Source organism: Dioscorea cayenensis, chromosome 16, assembly GCF_009730915.1.
Source record: "Dioscorea cayenensis subsp. rotundata cultivar TDr96_F1 chromosome 16, TDr96_F1_v2_PseudoChromosome.rev07_lg8_w22 25.fasta, whole genome shotgun sequence".
Classification (NCBI taxonomy): domain Eukaryota; kingdom Viridiplantae; phylum Streptophyta; class Magnoliopsida; order Dioscoreales; family Dioscoreaceae; genus Dioscorea; species Dioscorea cayenensis.
In genome coordinates this window covers 8,939,220-8,964,472 of record NC_052486.1, presented here as the reverse complement: position 1 = coordinate 8,964,472, position 25,253 = coordinate 8,939,220, and the positions used below count along the sequence as shown (strand labels likewise).

The 25,253-nt window shown below is 34.4% G+C and overlaps 1 non-coding gene across 1 annotated transcript; it reads left to right on the top strand.

Moving 5' to 3' along the window:
* The first annotated feature begins 220 nt into the window (after positions 1-220).
* LOC120279730 lies at positions 221-326 on the top strand. Its single transcript, XR_005542034.1, has one exon. It is a non-coding gene; the product is annotated as a small nucleolar RNA R71 (small nucleolar RNA).
* The last annotated feature ends 24,927 nt before the right edge of the window (positions 327-25,253 follow it).

Sequence of the window (25,253 nt, the reverse complement as noted above, 5' to 3'; positions counted from 1 at the left end):
GGCCGCCAATGATGTGATTGCATCAACCTCATGAAGTCTAGCTACCTTCTTTCTATCCTGTGTGTTCCACTGATAACTATAAATAGCCATTTCTTCGATGAGATATCGGGCTTCTTTGGGGATTCTACTTCCTAAGGTATCTCCTGTTGTAGCATCAAGTAGCTGCTTTATGCTTGGGTTCAACCAACTATAGAAAGGCTGAATGATCATCAACTCGGGGAACCCATGTTGAGGACATTTCCATAGGAGCTCTTTGAACCTATCTCATGTCTCAAAAAGAGACTCCAATTCCATTTGCACAAAGAAGATATTTCATTACTAAGCTTCGTAAATTTTTTCGGAGGGAAATATCCGGCAAGAAAAACTTCTACCATCTCCTCCCATGTGGTGATCCATGCTCTAGGTAATGAATGTGGCCATTGCTTCGCTCTCCCTTTCAAGGAAAATGGGAAGGCCCTCAACTTGATGGTATCATCTGTAACACCACTAATCTTGAGCGTGTCCTGCACTTCCAAGAAGTTCTTAATGTCATTGTTTGGATCCTCATCGGCCAAACCATTAAACTGTACTGACTGCTATAACATCTGGATGAAGCCTGGCTTAAGTTCATAATTCTAAGCAGTAATCGGTGGCCGCACAATACTAGATTGCTTGCAAAGAACTGCGGGTCTAGCATAATCAGAGAGTGTCCTCTGCTACTCATTCTATTCTTCCATGTTATCAAACCCTTCAACATCTTTTCCCCTTCTATGAATTCTTCTTCCAATGTCTAGATCACCTTCAACCAATATCGAAGGGTTTCCTCAGGTCATGACCTAGAGCTGCAACCAAAGAAAGAAAAACAAATCAGAATGATGGAAGAATAAGAAAGTGTGAAATAGAACTAGTGATGAATAGCTAAAATAGCAAAGTGCAAAGTGTTTCCAAAACGCCTAATCCCCACCAACGGCACCAAAAACTTGACACATCCCTTGCATGTGTACTGCAAGTAAACGGGTTATAGAAGTAATAAAGTATCCTTGTGAGTGGGTAGTCGTATCCACAAGGAATACTGATCAGTAATATAAAAATTGCTATTTAACTATGGTCAAGATGATTCAAAGTGGTGTGAACAATATCGATGCAAATAAAAATAAAGAAAATAAGAAAAAGATGCAAGAGAATAATAGGAGAGGCAATCGATAGAAAATAAGGCACCCGGACATTGCTCTCCCTTGGAATATTGTTTCAAGTGCAAGACCAATCATTATGTCTAATAACTGATGTTTAATGAGTCGTGAAAATCCTATAACACACAGTCCCAAACCTAAGGTCAACCGTGACTAACCCTACACCATACCCTACCAAAAGAAGTACTATCGATGCCTCACACTGTGTGGTGGGTTGCAAGAAGCTCCGGGGAGTCCAAGTGATAAACCCTATTCACTAATATAGATCTAACCCTTTGTCCAAGCGAAAGACCCCTAGCTATAATTAAGCCATAGTGGAGTTCCTCTCTTAGCACTTCACTCTATTGTAACTGCAAAGAACTCTTTGAACATAGAGATGCGATAAATTACATCAGAAGGGAAAGGGGGCATTTCTCTACATCTCAACTTACCCTCTCGACCCTCTCCCACCTTGCTTTGTCTAACCCTCATGGTGTGTCACTCATCCACAAAGATTACCAAGATGGATTCTCGACCCTAGTGTCACTCTAAGGGAAAATCAAGTCAACAAGCATTCAAGATTGGAACTCAATTAAAAATATCAATTAAAGAAACAAAATAAAAGGTCAATAAAACAAAATCATCCTTGGGTTTACAAGTCCAAGCACCCACTAAGGGTTTAGCTCTCGATGGAGCAAGATACAATCAATAATGAAATCAAATGTAAAAGCATGCAATCCATAAGTAAAACCCCTTTTAGTCCATTTCGATGGTTATGTGGAGTAGCCTCGTCTTCTTCAAAGGTTCCCTTGTCAAGCCTAAGGCACAACTCACCGAATCAACACCGACGAAAGCTCCCCCAATAACTATCTTCTGAAGTTACGCGGGGTTGAAGGCCGTAAAACCAATCCAAACACCTTTTCAAAGCCTCTTCAAAAGCTACCTATGAGCATCTTTAAAGTTGGGGAAAAGATGAGAAAAGGATTCTTCAAAACATTTCTAGTCGTGGCTTAAATAGGGCTGAAATCGGGTATCCACACGGGCGTGTGGAATTTCCACACACCCCTGTGAATCTCCAAGAATTAAATTATTGAAGTAATCCTTAGTACTGGAGCTTAATTGTGACTATGTATCTTTCGCATGGACCAAAGGGTTAGATCTATATAAGGGAATAGGTGTATCACTTGGAGTCCCCAGAGCTTTAAGCAACCTTGCACAGTGTGAGGCGTTGAGAGTATTACTTTCCGCTGGGGCATATTGTAGGGTTAGTCACAGTTAACCTTAGGTTTAGGATCGTGTGTATTTGGATTTCCACAACTCATTAAACATTAGTTAGGAAACATAGTGGTTAGTCTTGCACTTGAAACAATAGTCCTAGGGTGAGCAATGTCCGGGTGCCCTATTTTCTATTGATTGCCTCTCCTTATTCTTATTGCGCTTTCTTTTCTTTTCTTTATTTTTATTTTCTTTGATATTATTCATGCAACGCATTAAGCATTTTCACAATAGTTAAATAGCAATACTTGTGTTTCAAAGCACTAATCCCTGTGGATACGACCACCCACTCACCAAGGTACTTTATTACTTCGACAACCCGTGCACTTGTAGTACGCACACGTACGGGGTGTGATATAATTCTTTTTAGTAGTGGTGTAGTTTTCTTGAGTGTCATTTAAAGTCTTGCCTTCATAGTAAATGGAATGAAAATGATTATCACATCGCTGCCCGAGTAATACCCCAACTACGTAATCACTTATGTCACACATTAGTTCGAATGGTAAACCCTAATCCAGGCAAACTATGATCAGTACCTCTATAAATCCTTGACAAATCTCCTATAGAACCTAGAGTGGCCCAGAAATCTCCTGTATGTCTTTCATTGAGGTGGGAGGGGGAAGTTTCCTTATAGTGGTGACCTTAGCCTTGTCTACTACAATCCCCTCCTGAGAAATCTTATGCCCAAGCACTATATCCTCTTTTACCATAAAATGATATATTTTCCAACTGAGGACTAGGTTGGTTTCTTCGCACTGGGCTAGCACTTGTTCCAAGTTTCTGAGGCACAACTCAAAAGTGTTACCAAAAACTGAGAAGTCATCCATGAATACTTCCATGGTGTCATCTACCATATCCTAAAAAATCAGCATCATACACCTCTCAAAGGTAGTAAGTGCATTGCATAACCCAAACGACATACAACGATAAGCAAAGGTGCCATAAGGGCAAGTGAAGGTTGTCTTCTCTTGGTCTTCTAGGGCGATGAGAATTTGGAAATATCCAAAGGGATTATCCAAGAAGAAATAGTATGAATGACCAATAAATTGTTCAAGCATCTGATCGATGAATGCCAAAGTGACACACCCCTTGAGTGTTTGTACCGAAAGTGCACGAGTTATAGAAGTAATAAAGTACCCAATGGGTGGGCAGTCGAATCCACCGGGAATAGATGTCTATAAAAGAGAGTAAGCAAGAGTAATCCAAAGAGGTACTCAATACTAAAGAGGGGTGCTCGGACAATGCTCACCCTAGGACTATCATTTCAAGTGCAAGACTAATATTATGCTTCCCTAATTAGAGTTTAATGAGTCATAAAAATCCAAAGACACACGGTCCCAATCCTAAGGTTAACCATGACTAGCCCTCTACACTATGCCCCGGTGGAAAGAAATACTCTCAACACCTCACACTATGTGGGACTGATCGTGGTTCTAGGGACTCCATGTGATAAACCCTATTCCCTAATTTAGATCAAACCCTTTGGTGCAGGCGAAAGATCCCTAATCACAATTAAGCCCTAGCACTAAGGATATCTCAACACTTCAATCTGTCGCTCACGCAACTAAGCCCCAGTGGAGAAGGTCTTTTCTCACATCAGTCTATCATGATTGCAAAGAACTCTTGGAACATTAGGTAGGATAAATCATGACGGAGGGGAAAGGGGACGTTCCACTACCTCTCGACTCACTCTCTCGACCGTCTTCAGTCTTGTTAGGTCTAACCTTAATGAAGTTGTCACTCATTCAAAATGTTATATAGATGAATTCTAAACCCTAGTGGCACTCTAAGGGAGAATCAAACCAAAAAGTACGCAAGATTGAAACTTAGTTAAAATATCAATTAAAGGAAACATAATAGAAGTTAATTAAACAAAATTATCCTAGGGTTTACAAGTCCAAGTACCCACTAGGGGTTTAGCTCTCCATGGAGCAATACAAAATCAAAGATGAAATCAAAAGTAAATGCAAAACCTCCATAAAGATAACCCCCTTGCTTTCCGTGGTGATGGTCATGAAGAACCGCTTCTTCTTCTACAAAGACTCCTCTATCGAGCCTAGGGCACACCTCGATGAATCAACGCCGTTGAAGTCTCCCCTAATAACTCTCCTTCATAGAAAATCAATGTCCAAAGCCGTAGAAATGCTCCAAAATCCTAGCAAAAACCTCTCCAAGCCCCTAGCGTATGTCTCACAAGTGCACGGGTTTGTCAAGTAATAAAATCCCAGGTGAGTGGGTGACAAGTGTTAGGATTATGCCCTCGAATGCCAACGAGGATACTTGTATTAGGGCATTTCATTTATATTATACATTCTTATTTAGTAGGCATTTATTTTGATATTCATATAAATCTTGTGATGGCATTATAATTAGTTTTGAATATTATAGTCCATGTGTATTAAGTTAAAACTTCTACTCTTTGTGGAATAAAGAGGAGAGCACTAGAAGGGTTTGGTACTTATACACTTAAATAGTTCAAGAATCGGAGAACCTTTAATTGGGCATTAAAGGTTCATAAGGATTTGTATGACATATACTTTGACAAAAGAGTGCTAGTTGAACACTATGGAATAGTGGGAGCATATGCCATAAATGCATCATTGGGAATTGGTGTATTCGAACATGACTCGCAATAATCCAATCACATGGGTTTTACTCTTTGACAGTCAATGATTGGGATTGTTGGTTATGATCATATGAGTGGACCTTAGACCTGAGGTATCATGATCACAATGTACTTGTGACGTCTAGTCTGTTACTAGAGTTGTTAGGCTCAGTTCACCTTTTGGTGGGGCCGACCTCGAAGTGCGACTATGTTAGGCAGGTAGCAGTTGTGAGTGATCACCAAAAAGGAATTCGTTCTCTCGGAAGTAAACGAGTCAGTATCCTATGCGACTATAAGTATGTGAGATTAGAAGACCTTGGCCAAGGCAGTCAAACTAATCGTGTGGGACACGAAGGGTAGTTTGGTAATCTCACCCTACTATAGTTATTTGCATGTGATCGAGTTCAGTGAGTTTGACAATTACCATGGCTCTCACTCGGTTGGGATATAAGAACGAAAGGTTTATACACATATGGTAATCATAATCGGAAAGGTTTGTTTGATTTGGCTCATCATCTCTTTTTATATATAACTAGTCACCCATTGAAAGGTTAGGTAGAAAAACTCCCATATTATGATACTGAATCCTTTCATCTTGCCTAGATTCACTATTCAAATTAACATGCAATGATGAGCATTCTCTATGCAATACCAAATGAGTATAACCATCTATAAAGACACTAGGTGATTATATACTTCATGACGAGTGGTCCAAAACTGATTTCAACAATTCTTACAAGGGCATAATATCTTGTCATCATGCTTGGCTTTATGGAAAGCTGAATCTAAGACTTGAGTCAATCCTAATAAATATTCATTGCTAGCTTTTGATCTTTGCATCCAATTTTTATCCATGACAAATATCTACTGTACATGGGGGAAAATATGAAAATAAATTAGTCACAAATTCTAAAGATCAAATATAAATTTCTTAGTATATAAGATGAAATTGTAATATATAAATACATATGCCAATTGATGCAATGGCCAATTTAAAGATTTTTAAATGGAATTTACAACAATAATTAATTCACAACCCTCTCATTGAGAGTGAAAAGCTTTGAATCTAAAAATACTTGAAATATTATTAACTCTTAGTTTGTTAAGAATTTTTCATCATATAGATTAGGGACAGAATTATAAAAGTTTTCTTTGGGCAAGGGGGGCTAGATTAAAAAAAGATGGCAAGTTATTTAGGTTTTAGTTGAATTTAACATAAAACTAGTAAAAAGTTAAAGGGGGCCTAAACAATGTATTTTTACCAATATTTTTCTAAAATATATAATTTATACACTATTTTTGCCAATTTGTAAAAAACTAAAGTGCTTAACATTATGTTTTAAGAATAGTTTTTACTGTATTTAATTCTTCATGTGATGTATACCAATTTGGATAAAACTAGTGGTTCAAACAATTAATTTTTATAAATATTTATCAAAAATATAATTTTTTTTTTATGTCATACATACCAATTTGTAAGAAACTAGGCTAAAATAGACTTTTACAATTATTTTTCTAAACTTATATCTTTTATATAATGTACACTAATTTACAAAAATTTTGCGGCCAAATAATAAATATATGCAAATATTTTCATTAAATATATAATTTTATATTATGTATACTAATTTAACTAACAATAAGGACCAATTTCTAAAAATTAGGAGTAGGCCATGGCCCCTTTAGCCCACCCCTAGCTATATCCTTAACAATGACATTACATGGTTTATGAGTTAATACCATCCACTTCAAGGTTAGTCATAGTGCTTTGTTCATTTAAATTTAATACTAAAACCTACTGCAATTTAAATGCATGGTTAAAACTTAAAAATAATTAAGGGTAACATGATCACTTTTTAAACCTACCCAATTATCAATAGTTTTTATTTACTTTCCTCCAACCATGATGGGTATAACACACAAACAAATTGTCATAGAAAGAGAAGAGAAATCTTATTCAACAAAAAGTTATATGATTCAACAATTAAGAACAATTGCAAATCAATGATCATTAAGCAGCCAAGATGAAAGCTTGCAATTATCTAGCCCTAAATCATGAAAAAAATATCACAATTACATGTGGAAACAAAATCATAACCATTGCAAATAATTATTATGGAACTCACCTTAAGAATTGAAGGATGTGATAACTTTGGTACTTGAAACAAGCAAGAGATTTTTTAACGTTAATGGTGCCGCCCTTTCAAAAAGAGGAACCCTAATCCATCTGCCTCCAAATGCACTAGGAGACCAAAAAAAGTGATTCAAATTTTGACTGGCCAGACCTTATGCAAGCAGAAAATTGAGTAGCCACTTGGTTTGATAAACAACTAAAATATAATTCTCAAACCCAAATATGTTCAAAATTCTGAAATTTATATATTTTTAAAATTTTTAAATTTCAAAAGTTATTTATATAATTTTAAAAAATTAATATTGATTTATTTCAAAATAATAATAGTGATAACTTAGTAGATTATAAGATATTGATCTTCAAATTTAAAAAAATAAAAGTTAAACAAAAGTACTTACATGAAGAAAAAATTTCAATTTAATGTAATGTAAAAGTAAATTTTTATCTACATTATTTTTTATAGTATATATAATTTAAATATATATTTATTAATATATTATTGACATTGGTTCAACTTGGTTAAAGTCTTCAATCTTTATCACTTGATTTTTTTGGGGTTAGTCAAAGCCCGATTCACCTCTGAAAACCTAGAAATTTTGTGAAAACTTTAGCAATTCATTCTTCTTCTTGGATGGCTTCTCAGCTCTCTTCATTTCCAACAACCAATAACTTTAATTGAATAAAATAAATTAAACTTAAGTTACAATTTATGTTCTATTTCTCATCCTTTTTTTAATGCAAAATACGTAAGATTGTAAAAATTATTTAAATTATGAAGGATTTGAGTCTTTCCCATTCACTCACAAGTTGAAAATGGCTCCTTTAAGGAAAAGGAAATTAGACAGTTAAGTATGTTTCATGATCTAATTAATAATTAATTGTGGCATTTTTTATGTCTCTAAAAGCCCTGTACTAGAGAAAAAACAAATGCCTATAATAATTTTAAATTTGCCTCTACAAGGCCTTAATTAGAAGCCTTTAAATAAAGCCTCTATTAATTTCTAAATTTGTTGTTGAAAAACCCTTATATAAAGCGTCTATTACTATATTAATTTTCCACCAAAAAGTATATATTTTTGTACTAATAGCAACAATTCTATTAAAGGAAATTAAGAAAACAAAAATAGACTCAATAAATATTTAGATGAATTATATCATTATAATTAAAAAAATATGTCAATTAGAGGTAAATATTTTTATACATAGTGACACATGTCATATTTGTTTGTTAAAAATTAAATTTAAAGGCAAATATAATAATTGTCTCGAATTCTAAGCCTCTACAAGCAGGTTGTGATGTAGTGTTTAACCTACATTATTGGTTCTTTTATTTCTGCATATAGTACATGTTGGTTCTTATATTTTAAAACTATGTATTCCAATATTTATACTATTCATATATATATATATATGTATATAATCCATTTGTATCAATGTTAAGTTACATAGTATCTACATGATGCTTGTTGAGATATCAAAACTCAAATCCTACTCAAGGGGAGGGAATAGGTACTTGTTGAGTTTGCAGTTATGCTCCAACTCTTTGTACAACACTAACTTCCCTTATTTGGGGGCACCGATAAGTGCCTGAATGTATGTATTTTATACATATAAGTTAGGTACTATTTATTTGTATTTTGTTGGATCGATGCCCTTTTTGTGGATAATTGGGATTTATTTCTGTTGCACGCCTTAAAGAAGCCAAAGCGAGCTCAACAACACAATTTAGGAAGAAATCAACATTAAAAACTGCGTTTTAGGGATCCGGGCATTATAGAATCACTATAGCAGGCAATGTAGCACGTGAATTGAAGAAATGGCAAGGCCTCGGGTTTTCCTTACGAGCTACTTTATGCCTGCAAGGATGCTCACAAGATAGCTGGAGATTCTCACACCGGTATTGTAGTAGGGATCACTGTAGCAAAGTTACTTTAGGCAAGTCGCGTATTCGGCATTACTGTAGCAAATATGTATCAATTTTGACAGGTTGTTGGGCAGAAATCCCAAGGACCTTAAGCGCATCCTTGCGCCCGCAAGGCAGGCCGTAAAGCAAACCCGAGAGTGCTTTTAAGTCATATCTAGAGCATCATTGAAGAAGTCTTTGTCCACCCTTCTCCACCATCATCTTCTAGGGCTTCAAGGCAGCTAGAGAAAAGCATATTTTAGGGGTAAATTGAAGGGAGAAGATGATCACACTCAAGGGAGAGAATCTAGGAGTTCGTCGGTGTCGATCCACAGGATTCCCATCACCATTTTCTAATCGACACATCTAAGGGAGTTGTCTATGATTTTGCTCATAATTGTTATGTATTTTGAGATATCTCTCTTATTCATGTTAAACTAGACTCCCAAGGCCACTAGGCATCTAATGAACCTTGGGATGAACTTGGTTGATGTTATGATTTACTTGTAATGCATTTTGTTTGGTTTGTGTTCATTGATGCATTAGATTGCATGGGAACTTTGTGGTTCAACTTCTAGGTTGTACTTGTGTAATACCATGAACCTTTGGATAACTGTTGAAAAAATATATTCAGGGTATTACTATAGTTGCGGTAAGATTTTTCTACAGAATAATATTTTTGAGTAAACCCCAAGTGAAAAGAATAAGGACCTAAATGTGAAAGTTTATAAAAGATTTTGGGTTAAAGAGTAATAGAAAAAGGATTGATATGAAATGTTTATGGAAACCAAGGACTGACGGGTAAAGCGGCAGGGATCTTTTTGAAATACTGTGTTACACTTCAGGGACCATTAGATAGTTATAAAGAACCTTTAGAGAATACTATTTCATAATTCAGGGACTGTTGGTGAATTTTCCAGGGACTGTTTTGTAATAAATCATATTTCTAGGAACTAAAAGAGAATTTCGGCTGAAAACATAAGTTAGAGAAAAATCTAGATTTTTGATGGTTTGTTCATCTTCTTCTCCTCCATTTTGCTACAGTAACCAGTGAGAGAGAGAGAAAATAAAATTTGAAGAAATGAGAAAATTAGAGGTTTTTAAATAGAGAGACTTGGAGATCGTCGGAGGGAGCTCACTAGAGGAATAGTTTTATTTGGTAAGAGTTTTGCTTAGTGTATTTTTTCATGAATGAATGTATGTATGCATGTATATATGTGTATTTGGTGGATTTGATGAAGAAAAATGATGGATTTGAGTAGAAAAACATGTTTAATTATTGTAGATGATAAGTGTTTGAAATTGTTTTGAGAAAACCTTGTATTCATGATGAATGTAGCTTGAATGGAGGATTAGATTTTTGGTTTTACTGTAGAATTACTGTAGCACCGGAATTAGGATTTAGTTTGGTTAATTAAGTTGATGATTATGATGATTAGTTGCTAAAGATGATGGTTGAATTAGAATTTGTTGGATTTAGCCAAATTGATTTGGTTGGATCAAACCAAGTTGGAATTGATTTGGTTGAGTTGAATTGAATTGATTGAGTTGGGTTTAATTTGGTTGAATGGGTTTGATCAAATCAAGTGAAGAGAATTTGATTTGGTTTTGTCAAGTTTCATTAGAGTGTGGTTGAACTTGAATTGTTTGGTTAAATGAAATTGACTTGGGTTTGGATGAGAATTGGAGTGGTTGGGTTCAATTGAATTGATTTTGGTCTAAGTTTAATCAAATCAAGTTGAGTGTGGTTGGACTTGAATTGTTTGGTTAAATTGAGTGGGTTAAGACTGATTTGTGCTTGGTTTGGATGTTGGGTTGAACCAATTCAAGTAAAATTTGGGTTCGGTTGAACCTAGCTGGTTCAACAGATTTTGTATAAGAATTGGAGTTGGTTCAAGGCTGGTTGGCTAGATTGAGGTTGGTTCAGTGAAATTGAGTTTGGTTCAGTGAATTTGAGCTTGGTTAAGTGGAATTGAGGTTGGTTCAGAATGGTCTAGCCTAAATTGGGTTTATTTAAATGCAATTGGAGACCGGTTTAATTATTCAAAGTCGTGTTTTAACTGATTGGAGTGAGTGGGCCCAATTAGAGAGTCGGTTATTGATTTCTTATATTTTCTGTTGGGTTCAATTATGCTTTTTAGTTGTTATATTTATTTATTTTATTCTGTTATCCTGTTAGGTGTTGATTAGGCTTGGAAGGGAGTTCCAGGTTTAGCAAGAAACCCAAGGAAAACTAGGTGAATTGGTAATGGCTATTATTTTAAATAATTGATTAATTATTATTATTTTGAAATAATTATTTAAAAGCTAGTATTTTGGAAATAATGGTTTAACTATTTCATCTTATTATGTTTAATTGCGTATACTGTTGAAATATACTTATACTTATTATTATTTATTTGTCGTTGATGTGTCATGACGATCGTATTGCTATACATGATTTTGTATAATTATACGCATTTTCAAATAGTGAAAATACACGGATATATGATTTAATTATTTAGTTCATGTGTTTATTTTTTTATGGTTAAATATGCTTTGATTTGGAATGATTTGTGAAACCATGTGAGCATATTAAAATGTTTTATCGGCATTGTTTGTGGAATTGGTTTTCATTCCTAGCATAGGAATGGTATCATGGATCTGGACTTTACTGGTTTATGCATTGTTATACTTTTGGCATTGGCTTTGTGGAAAATAATGTTTATTTCTGAGATGTGAATGCTTGTCCTGGATAAGGATCCTGTGATATGATTTATACCGATTGTATTATTGTTATATCTATATGTTGGTTTGGATGGTAACGGCGGGGTAAGGCCCGACTACTAAAGTAGGGGGTTCCCACGGGCCAGCTTTTAGAGGTGACGTGGTGGACCTGAGTGTTGATTTGTCCTGATAAGGTGGGAGGGTAGAGCCCTGATTCGATGATACATCGGGATCCCGGGGTCACCACACGAGACCGGTGGGCCAACGTCAAGGTTATGAAGACCTTGGCGGATCGCAACCTAGTCGTGACGACGGCTAAGTCGGGGAGAGTTTTCGGGCTATGTATTGAGGACGGTTTTATATTACTTGTTATTTTGAATTGCGATGAGGGGGCGAAGCCCAGCTGTCACTCTTAGGAGGGCAGTCTCTCACAATAATTTGGATTCTTAGAAATTTTGATTTAATGTTGATTTGTGATGAAATTAAGTTTCAAAATCTCTTTAAAGTTGTATTTTACCAAAATTTTAGTCTTTGTGAAAGTTTAGAAATTATTTGTTAAAATTGATCTCTATATGATTTATGTACACTACATTTACTTATTTAAAATTAAAGAGCCACTATCGACCAACTGAACGTGTTGTAGTTGCAGGAGCAGGACCCTAGTAGATCACTGTTCGACTATAGAGCTAGTCAGGGTAAGTCCAAGATTGCAGTGGGTCACATACCTTTCTTTCTATTTGTTATTGTCGTGATCTTGTAGCTGTTGTACCAGCAAATTTGAGTAATTATATTTGTTGTATTTATGTATTTGAATCCTGTAGTTGGTGTAAAGTTGTAAATTGTGATTTGTACGTCTGATTTGGTTTCCGAGGGGTGTCAGGTTTCCAGTTAAAATGGATTTTTAACTGATGGGTGCCACATTTACTTCGGTAGAAGGGGTGGGTGTGACAACTTGGATGCGCGGGATGTGCCTTTGTACTAGACTCACTTAACTTGAAAGGGATTCATGTACCAATACACTGAGGGATTCGGATATTTGGTACCCCTCCAACCATTAGGGGTGAACCTAGATATTGTGCTTGACCCTAATTAGATATTTCCCTGAGCGTAATGCAATCATTGGTGGATTTGGGTGGAAGAGATTCCAAACCAATACTTGTATAGGATTAGGGGTTAATCGCCGAGGAATTTAGAGTTAACCTACTTTAGGAGTCTCTTGCCCCAAAATCATCATTGCCTTTGTAACTCTAGCTTCCTTCTAGCTTTAGTAGTCCCAAAGGGATCCTCGCCCAAGTGCCTCACATCTTCATCGTCAATTGCTTTCTTAATGTTCTTATGTGATGTGCCTTAGTCCATTTGTTTATATCTTTCTCTTTTGTTAGTTTTCCTTCTTTGTTTTAAAACTTATCTTCGGTAGACTAGAAAGTGCCTTCTAGGGAGAAGTAATAGCAACTCTTGGGACCCTAGGGAATATGATCCTATCGTACTTGAGCGAGAGGTTTATTACTTGAGAACCGGTGCAATTGTAAATCTCATCAGGCATATGTATTCCTATTTGTCAAAAAAAAATATAAACATGTTTTTAATTATAAAATTAATAAACATCTCACATAATATCCGACTTGCTAACTATCAATAGCATAGGATTCTACATTACATTGCATAAGTGTAATATATTATTCCTATTAATAGAGGTGATTTAAGAACTTTGAATGCAGAAATGAATTAAAAAATAAAAATAAAAATATTTACCTCAATGGATTTTCTATTTATAATAATAAAAATTTCTTATTTTTTAAATAATAATTAAAAAATATGTATAATTCATAATTAGAGATTTATATATTTAGTAGTAGTTATGGTGTTGTAGATAATTTGTTCGATGTATTCCAACTCTATTGTGTTAAAGTTTGTACAATGTAAATAATTTAAATTAACTCTTATTAATGTCTTTTTTTTGTGGCAAAAGAAAGAAAAAATTATTGTAAAGCAATATCTAATTTATTTCAAATTACTAATTGGAAAGGGCAGGGCAAAGTAACGGTGCACCACACAATGTTACCTAGCACACAACAAGAGCGATGGCTTTAACCTAAATCATGACAATGGAACTACTAGTGAGAATAAAATGTATTGCCAACGAAACATAAATCCAAGGAGGGCTAGTTAAAACTCATCCCACTCTTAATTGTGGCCACAATTAAGCCCTGGTCCGCTAAAGCCTAGTTATATTTATATAAGCAAAAGTAATATTTAGCTCTGCCTTAGCATTGGCCAATGAGTTCACCTGTGTGGTGATCCATGGTTTCTCTCAAGTCACAAAGAGGAATCCCTCAAACTCACCATCCGGCTCTCCCCATACCTCCAAAACAAGGATAATATTCACCAAAACCGCTTCTTTATAAGCCGGTCTATGGGCCACCTCCAATATGGCCAATCATCACAAATATCGCCAATAAATTATGATTTATTATCAAAGCACAATGTACAATATTATTAATAAGAATATAATCCAAGTTAACATTTATAGACCTTAAGATACGTCTAAATTACTCAAAAATTGATAATAACACACAAAAGATCACAAAAATTAAATTACAGGCACGGTTATGAATAAATTTATAGAATTGGTGTAAAATCATGATATAGGCATTCTTATTCAATTATAGTAATATAAGAATTTTATTTGGAAATAGTATTGTTATAAAATAGTTAAAGAACAACTTTAACAAGTTCTATTTTAAACGAACATCTACTCAGAGAACCTTCACAGAGGGATAAGAAGCCAATGTGGGGATATTCCTCTAATGGCTTTTGCCTTTGCTTGAGTTTTCACCATCTATAAAATTTAAATCAATATGAATTTAAATAGGGAAGTATAAATGCACGCATGAAATGAAAATCCCTATCTATATGTAATGCATAAAAAGGCTACGTTTGAGTTAACCTGAAACCATTTCATTAGCCCCAATTGGTGCTGAATCTACTAGAATTATCTAGTTTTACTTAACCTAATTTCAAATGACTGAAATCATATTGGATCAATCAAAATCAACCAAGATTAATTAATAAAGTCAAGCCAACCCAAAACTTAGCCTAATTTTTTAATCCCCACATTCTCTTACCATAAATCTACTAACACACATCACCCTATGAGATTGTAGTAAAATACCTATTACCACATCGAGCATCAAAATTTCTCCAATGATTCCTTCTTTAAGTAATGCAATAATATTCTCCTTTGTCCAAGGAGGAGAAGCATGCTATCTTCATTACGCATTTGCATCAACAAGTTAATCCATCATCAATATTGCATGCAAGCCAAAAACATCAAATTGGTGCTCCTCACCAAGATCTTAAAATCACACTATGCATCAAATCCCATGCCACTTTTTATTTTTATTTTTTTGGCTTCAATATTTCATCTAATGATAGCCATTTACTTTATAATGTGAACAAGATCTTAACAATAAATTCAAACTCCATGTTATCAATCTTTGATTTCACACCACTTCAAGAATACTACTTAATCACATAACAATCATTAACACCTTATTTAATCCAAAAGTATATCGTGGATGTATTTTTTGATGAAGTCTTAGAGTGAACAAACGTGAAGACACAAGTTGTGCTCAAAGATATGTGAGTGTGTGCCAACCTCCATTGTGCTCGAGCGAACATACAAATTGGAGGGGCACAAAGGCAGTCACACTCATGTGTTCCAACTTGTGCAATACTAGCAAGATCTTCGTAAATGTGGTTTAGTTAAAGATGCGACGCAATCTACCGCATGAATGTGTGCCCATTCATGTGGCCTCAATGAAAAGAGTTCATTCGGGATCACTATGGTAAAGTACTGTAGCAGTTTACTGCAACAAATTACTATAGAAAATTACTGTAGTAGTTACTGTTCACAGCGCGCGGAAAAACTCAAGTGTGCAAATCCACACGGCAATGTGGAAATTCCACAAGCCCGTGTGGATGCCCGATTCCAGCCCCTATAAAAGACACGATTTCAGATAATTTGAGGGATCCTTTTCTCATCTTTTCCCCATCTTTGGAGACGCTCCCGGCTAGGATTTGGAGAGGCTTTGGCTAGGTCTTTAGAATGGTTCTACGGCCTTCAACACCATGTTCCTTTGAAAGATAGTTATTGAGGGAGCTTTCATCGGCATCGATTCGGCGATGTGTGCCCTAGGCTTGACAAGGGAACTCTTAGAGAAGAAGAGACAACTCCACAAGACCATCGATACGGACTACGAGGAGTTTTTACTTATGAATTGCATGCTTTTACATTCGATTTCATTATTGATTGTATCTTGCTCCATGGAGAGCTAAACCCCTAGTGGTTGCTTGGACTTATAAACCCTAGGATGATTTTGTTTCATTGACCTTTCATTATCTTTAATCGATGTTTTTAATTGAGTTCCAATCTTGAATGCTTGTTGATGATTTTCCCTTAGAGTGACACTAGGGTTGAGAATCTATCTTGGTAATCCTTGTGGATGAGTGACACACCATGAGGGTTAGGCAAAGCTGGGTTGGAGAGGGTCGAGAGGGTGAGTCGAGAGGTAGCGAAACGTCCTCTTTCTCTTCGGATGTGATTTATCCTACCTCCACGTTCCAAGAGTTCTTCATGGTCATAATAGAGTGAAGTGCTAAGAGACAAACTCCACTGAGGCTTAGTTGCGAGAGCAACAGAGTGAAGTGTTGAAGTAATCCTTAGTGCTAGGGCTTAATTATGACTAGGGGTCTTTCGCCTGGACCAAAGTGTTAGATCTATATTAGGGAATAGGGTTTATCACTCGGAGTTCCCAAATCTTCATGCAACCCCACACAGTGTGAGGCGTCGAGAGTATCCCTTTCTGCTGGGGCATAGTGTGAAGGTTAGTCACGGTTGACCTTAGGTTTGGGACTTAGGACTTCCACGACTCATTAGACAACTGCATGTGTCTTAGGACTTCCACGACTCATTAGACATCATTTAGGAGGCATAATGAGGAGTCTTACACTTGCAACAATAATACTAGGGTGAGCAATGTCCGGGTGGCTCATTTTCTATCGATTGCCTCTCTTTATTTCTATTGGGTCTCTTTCTTCCTTGCTTTATTTTTATTTGCATTGATATTGTTCACACCACTCTTCAATCATCTTCACTATAGTTAAATAACAATACTTGTGTTTCTGAGCACTATTTCCTGTGGATACGACTACCCACTCATCATGGTACTTTATTACTTCGACAACCCATGCACTTGCGGTACACACACACGCAAGGGGTGTGTTACTTGCCCAAGTACACGTTATTATCTGATCGGAGCGTACACTTGCGTTAACCCCTATCAATTTCATATCATTATCTTTAATCTTTTTTTTTACCCTTGCTCATTTTTTTTGCATATCTTTTTTTTTATCATCATCCCCTCCTGTTCTTTGAGATTCGAATTTTTTTTGAATTTTTTGAATTTTAAAATTAAAATTTAATTTTTTAAAAAATCATATAATATGATTTTAATTACTTTTTTAATTTGTGAAAAAGTATATAAAATAATATATTATTTAAATATTATTGAATATTATAAAATATCCATTTCTAATCCGTTTCAAATAGAAAGGGATTGGAAATGGATTAAAAAATTTATATTTTATCAAAATATTATTAATAATTATAAAATGTTGGTTTCTAATCCGTTTCTAATAGAAATGAACTAGAAACGAATTAAATAATGTATATTTTGTTTAAATATTATATAATATATGTTTTTCAAATTTCTCAAATAATTTATTTTTACACATTATTATTCTTGTAATATAAATAATAATTATCAGAAATTTTATTTTAGGAAAATATATATTACATTTTTTGGAAAATTTTATCTATCTAAAAGGCTCCTTATTTGTTTATTTTAAATAGTACAAGTATTTTAATATTACATTTAAAAACATAAAATTATGTTAATAAAATATTATCAAATAGCTCCATACAATTATTTTATATTTATAAATTATGTCTTAATAAAATATATGATGGGCATATATTATCATTTTATTATTAAATATATCCATTTTAAATTGACCTATTTAGGAAAATACACAAATAAAATAAATGTATGAATATTTATGATAACCATTAAAAAATTATATACATAATGTAGACATATATAAGTTTAGTGAATATGTAAATTATTTTTATCAAGAATGCTGCATTAAAAAAAATGATATATAGATATATAGATATATAATTTCTAAAGATAATTAAAAAAAAAACCTTCTAGCCCTAACTAGGATTTCAATTTTCTTATTTGCTTTTCCTTTTCTCTCAACTAAGATCCTTACTTCTCTCCATCGTTCATATGGAGATTGATAAGTGCTACATTGTACATATTATATCGATCATCTTTAGCACTTAAGTGGTCCTTAAGAGTGTTTTTAATGGATAATTGATGCTTAGGTTGTTCCATTATTGCTCACAAGACAAAAGAAACACAACAAAAGCCAAAGGAATGAAATAGGGATTAAAACGGTGCCAAAATCAACAAACAGAGAGTTACACGGGTAAGGTACATGCTAGTGTACTTGCCTATGTACATTTCGGCAAGAGAGTGATACAAAAAAATACACGGATGTTGTGTACATTACCGTTCACTCCCCAACTAGGGTCCTACCAAGAAGAACACGGCTGTGTAGAAGAAGTCCACTCCCGTGCACATTCAGGAAGTTGCAGAGCATGATCCAGAGATGAATACGGGCAGATGTAAAGCTCACAGCCGTGCAACTCAAGAGTTGAAGTGAAGATCTATCCAATGAGTTACACGGCCAGATGAAGAGATACATGACTGTATACAACTAGTCGTGTACCCCAATGAGAGGACTTTCAATCCATTCAAAGAGAGATACACTGGCAAGATACACGGCTGTGCAATTGCTAGTTTTCCTGTCAGATTTCTGGGGATATAAATAGAAGGTTGTAAACTGATTTTGGGATTCGATTTCTTGCCTAATTTTGGAGGCAAAGAGAGATGAATGATGGTTAGGGTTTGGAGGAGATGAAGCATTAATAAGGAGATCAAGTGAGTTACTGGAGTGACGATCCAAGGGAGATGATATCGGCTGAATCAAGTCCAACCTTGAAGACATTGAGAGGGGGTTTCTTTTCCATGGAAAGGGTTTTAGAGCTTTATTTTCATTGCTTAGTTATGAGCATTGACTCCATGAAAGACTAATTTTCTTGGATGTCCGAATTGATGTAGCTTGGGAACGATTTATTTTGATATTGCTTTTTAATATAGATTACCTTCCTTTTTTTAGGTTTATCTATATGTCTTTATTGTTGATCTAAAGTAATGAGAGTGGCTAGTTCACATTGATTTCATGATTGAGATCGAGAAATTCATTGTGCGAGATCATCTATAGATGGAGGGAATCAAGAGTGCATGCTAGAGATAGGCCATTTGAGTTTTCTCTGGATGGTCGTGTAGCGAGAGTTCCGATTCTTATTAGGGATTTCCTAGATCTTTATACAATCTTGCGAAAGTAGGTTTAGAAGAGATTCACTCCTACCGTAACATGGGATTAGTCATGGAGAAGTCTTGAGAGAGCACGTGGGGTATGTTTGAAATCCCTTGGTCCAACAAAGCTAGAGTTTATCTATATTGAATTGCAATTACTTTAATTCCTAATTTCCCAAGTAAAATCATATCCGGACACTGTATTCATCCATTGTTTTTCTTATTACTCTTGATTTCGGTCTTTTATTTGTATTTGTCGATTGAGATTGATTTTTGATCGTTGATTGTAAGTTAGCTAATGGAGATAGAATTAATACTAGTACTATCTAGTCCCTATGAATTCAACCTTGCTTCTGAGCATATTTGGATAGAACCATTTCTTATTGATTGACTTGGTCTTGAGGCATGAATGATGACTTTTAGCAAATCTTTCTTATATGACAAGTAGTAAGGAGTACATTTATTAAAAAAAGAGACAATCATTTTCATGCACTGTGTTTTCAGATATTCTAAGATTATTCGGCCATTTGATGTTTATTCTTATTTTCACAAATTAATTTAATTATAGTGAGTTGAGTTTGTTGTTTTCTGTCAAGCAAACAAGTCTTGTGGAATTTAGCTGTTTTTGGGGCCATTGGTTGGCTCTCTTAGTTTTCCTTTAATATTTTAGTTATAGAGAAAAGCTTGAATAAGGACTAAGTTGTAGGTTAAAATTGGATGGCATTCACTGGATGCAGTTTCTACTCTCATTCATTCTAGATGAAGTTGGCTGAGAACTTGGGTCTTAGTAGGTCCTTCCAATTAAGGTTCAATTTTCTTATTACCAAAGCTTCGATGGAACGGTCTATCAAGGGTTTTGTGGACCATAGACTGTTGATTCTTCAGATGTTCATGAGGTGTTATCTATCGCTTTGTTATTGTTCTTTTCATCTTTTCTGAATGGATGAAAGTGGAGGAGTTCATTGTGAGTCTATCATGAATAGAATATTATAAATGGATCCAATTTTACTCTAACAAAAGGTAATTTTTTTATTCTTGTTTCTTTCTTTCTCAAGTACTTCTATCACATTATGATGATGTTGCTGAGGTAATTGATTGTTCTTATTTTTTCTTAAGGCATATAGTAACTGTTTGTTTTAAAATGCTTTTCTTTTAGACCCTGCAATGTAAGTCTGCAAATGTTAATTGCAATTCATGTTGTTTGTTTGTAATTTTTTTTTTGTTGTTCCATGTCACACTTTGTCAACATGTTAATTTATGTTGATGCTTTGTACAAGAATTTTAATCTTTTGTTTGCATTGGTTGGGAGGCTATTATAGTTGATTATTGCCAACATGCGAGGGTCTCCAAACGTTTCGAACTGCTTAAGAATCTTTCTTCTGGTTTCAAGCTGCTTTTGTTGAAATGTCCATTGCAGTTGTCAATGAGTTTTTATTAGATTTCTAATTGATTCCATTGTCAGAGTAATTTCTCATTAACTTGTGAATTTTGCAGGATAACCTTGCCGAGCACCTGAGCCTGCTCTCTTTCCTTGATTTAGGAGGAGAGGATAATACTAGTAGTTTTCATCTAGATTCTGGAGATTTTGCTTCAACGTCTGCTATTTTAAAATAGAGATTTGCACATTATTGGGGAAATGAGAGCAAATCAGACTCCTCAAAGTTTGTAGAGTTCTGGGTCCCTGTTCAGTTTGCACATGTACAGTTGGAATAGTATTGTACTACTTTAGTGTCAAGCTCGATGTGGCAGGAGGTCCAAGTTACAGAGGTTCATCCGATAGTTTACATTCGATAGCACGTGATGCTCCAGCTCTAGTTACTTCTGCACCGAATGTATTGTCAGAGCCATTACCTCCATCTGTTGCTAATGCTTGTGCGGGATCATCATCATCTTCTGCTTCTACTCCTTGTGCTAGTGGAGGGGTTACCCCTAATGGTGAGCCTACTATGCATACTAGAGATACCCCGACATCATCTATGGATTGCTTGCCCCTTACTATTGATGAGTCAAGAAGACCACGCATAAAGCTAGTGAATGGAATGTAAGTATTAAAATTGCTATATTTTTATGTACAATTGGTAATGATGAGGTATTTAATTTATTCATTATCTTTGTATATTTGTAGGTTGCATCCCTCCAATGTCTGTGCTCGAAAAATTACATTCATCTTTAAGGAAAGAATGGATGAGAATGGATACAGTTGGAAGAATGTCTCTAAGGAGACAAAAGACTTCTATTGTAATGAATTTCAGGTAGATTTATATAATATTTAAAATAAATTTTTTTGTTATATTTGTAATATTTATTGAATTTGTAAATCCTTAACATGTTGCTAAAAATAAATAATTGGTGTTCTTTGTGAGGATAAATAAATTGTAACTTTAATTTATCCTCACAAACCTAGAGATTATTTGTGCATAAGTATTATGTCATCTACATCATTCAAATATTATTGCTTAGTTAGTACTTAAATTGGTAATTCTTAGTGAATTTTAAAATCATTATCATGATTGTTTGGATGTTGGCAAAGCACGTAATTGATGTTGCTTGTGGAAGTAAATTTTATTAAATTATTAATTATATAGTGTCGTTTTCCATAATTAAGATCTTATTGTTAGTATTTTACTATAATTATAATTAGCAAAACATTAGTAGTTTAATATAAAACATTGGTTAGTATTTTTAAATTGATAATTATATATAATATGTATGTTTGTTTATGTTAAACTACAGAAATTCTTTGTGTGGGATGAATCAATGTTATCTTCTATTAAGATGGCATGGCAACGTAAAGCTGCGGAATGGTATAGAGCAATGATGTGTAGTTTGAGAAAGGGGAAAGAAAAATCAATGCATGTGTCTTACTCTGCATGGAAGACATGGACCGAGGTATGGAATTCGCCGGAATTTAAAACTCGGTGTGAGAAAGCTACCGCAAACCGACTCACTGAGATTGCAGGGCCTGGATCTGGTATATCCCAACACACAGGAGGTTCCATTTCTTATGCTTCCGATGCGGATAGATTGGTAATTTGTTTAATATTTATATAAATGTGCTTTTAAATTATAAAAAATTTGTTTAGTGCTAATTGTAACAAAATTCAATTTGTTGTATTATTTCTAGCGATCGAGGCTTGGACGTGATCCTCGCCATTTTGAGCTTTTTGAAGTAACTCATACAAAGAAGGGTACCTCCATGCTTGTTGATGCACGTGCTTAATCTGTTAAGGTAAGCGGAACAATATTTTGTGCGGTTTTTAATTATAGACTTTCTCTACAATGTTATTGCGAGTTTATATTTGGTTGGTTTAAGAATAATATTTAATGAGTTGAGTTAATTGATGTAGGATCGCTATCTGGAGCTTGTGGAGCAAGCATCTCAAACACAAGAAGGGCATGACGAGCTTCCTATTGTGGATGAAATAGCTTTGTATTATGAGGCTGTTGTGGGAGGAAAAAAAAGTCGGGTTTATGGAATAGGGTCCCAGGAGTGTATCTTTTATCCACATTCATCTTCGAGTTTGTCCACAGGTTCATCATCTGAGGCACTACATGCTGAGGTTAGAGATTTGCTTCAAACTCTTAGTCAAGTCCAAGATTGTGAGGAGAGGCTTCAACAGACACTTGACCAAGTCCAAGATCGTGAGGAGAGGCTTCAACAGACGCTTGGCCAAGTACAAGATAATAACAAGGAGCTTTAACAAAGTTTGCTTGAAATGAAATAGGAGGGACCAATATCATGCGGAGATGATGCGTCAAATGAAGGACATGATGATGAGTTTTGAGAGGAGGATTCTTCAGCAGTCGCAGTTTACCACACAGGACTCACAACCAGTTACTGACGATCATGATGTTGACTTATAGTTGTATTTATCGTATACTTATTATTTTGTATTGATCATATATACTTAAATATTTTTTTTTGTATGAATTGATGAGTTTATCTTATTTGTTGGTTTTCTAGGTTAAAAATTTATGTAGCAGGTTTTTAAAAAAAATTAGGGATATAATTTTTATTTTATTTTATTGACTTAAATGTTAGAAAAGGATTAAAAACGGATTTATTTGTTTGAATATTTTTTTTAATTTTTAAAAAAATTTAGGAACGGATTAGGAACAAAAAAACTATTGTTTCTAATAGGGGAACAAAAATAAAACAGAAAATATTCCGTTTGGAATCCGTTTCTATTTTTGTAACTTAGAACGGATTAGCAACATATCTTATTCTGTTTTAATTTTTCAAAAATTAGAAATATAATGCTTTTCGTTTCCAATCCGTTTCTAAATTTAGAAACGGAATATTTTCCCATTTCTATTTAAATTAGAAACAAGGGTATTCGAAGCAGATAAATTTCGTTTCTAATCCGTTGCTAAAGTGAATTACCAACGGATTAAAAACGGAAAATACTGTTTCTAAACAGTAATTTTCTTGTAGTGATATGCATATGTTGACATACTTTATGTTTGTTTTCATTTTTTCTATTATATTTTATTCTTTATTTTGTGATGTTTGTTTTATTTTTTATTGCAGTGTTGTGATCGTGCTTACTTGGTTGATCAATTGTTGCAAAGTTCACTGACCAATGGTCTTGCATTATCTGAATATTTGGATGTTGGTATAAAGGCAGGTGGTAAGCTACGACTACTTGATAAGCTTCTTCAGGAGATAAAGAATCAAGGTTTGAGAGTGGTAATACTTTTTTAGGTGTGCCGTTGTTCTCATTTTTTGAAGAGTTATCTACTGAGTTATTGAAAAATATTATTTGCTATCTATGTTTATGTTTCAAAATGCACTGATTATGAACAAAACTAAGTGAAGCCTTGAAATATCTGCAAACTAATTTGTTAATATTCTTTCATTGTTTGTACGTGTGTTTTTGAGGATACCATGTGCACTTTTATTTAAAAGCTACAGAAAAGGAGAACCCAAATTCTAGCCACTGACCATAATCTTGCCTCTTATGTTTGCATAAAAATTAGGTTAAAGAAGTCCATAGTGTTCTCAATTTTGTGTGAGTAACAACCAATGACCAAATGATTTATTGATATACAGGTCGCCGATAGAGCTCTTCACCAACTGGTGAGAGTTCGATTCTTGGTTGATGGCATATTTCTGGGAGATGTAAACGGTGGTTGTGTGCGGGTGATCCCAGTGTTCATGTGTGTGCGGGCCCCTCCCCCACTTGCTCCACTGAGGCTTGTGCATGCCCTTGATGATTTAGTAGGCTATTTGAGCTGTCTGTTCCTCTTGTCAAAAGCTTTTGTGTGAGTAACAAGGTCGTGATATATACCTGTTTTTGAGAATCATTTAAATAGTTTACTGGATGGATACAGATAAAATAAACTTGGCACCATTTCTTTTGTGCTTACATTCCCCAAATAAAGCAACCAATGTTTGTGGTCTTAGTCTGTTCTTTCTTTTGCGCTTCCATTCGCCAAATAATTTAATAATGTTAGTTGGTATTTTAAGTTTTAAAAAACATCATGTAGCATGTTTGCGTAATTTACAGGAAATAAATTTTATTTATTTTATTTTATTTTTTGGCTTGAATTTTAGAAATAGATTAGAAACATATTAATTTTTTCAATATTATTTTCCTTTATAAATTAATTTTAGATACATATTAAAAACAAAAATAGTTTTCTTTTAATGGTGTGGAACAAAAATAAAATAGAAAATATTCTATTTTGAATTTTGTTTCTAATTTTTGCAATAGTAATCATGTTGTTTCAAATTTGTTTCTAAATTCCGAAATGGAATTAGAATAGAATTTAGAAATAGATTACCAATATACATTATTCTGTTTTATTTTTTCAAAAGTTAGAAATGGATTGGTTCCGCTTCTAATCCGTTTCTAAATTTAGAAATGGAACATTTTTTCATTTCTATTTAAATTAGAAACAAGGGTTTTTGAAGCAGATAAATTTTAATTCAAATTCTTTTCAGAAACTGAATTAACAGTGGATTATAAAC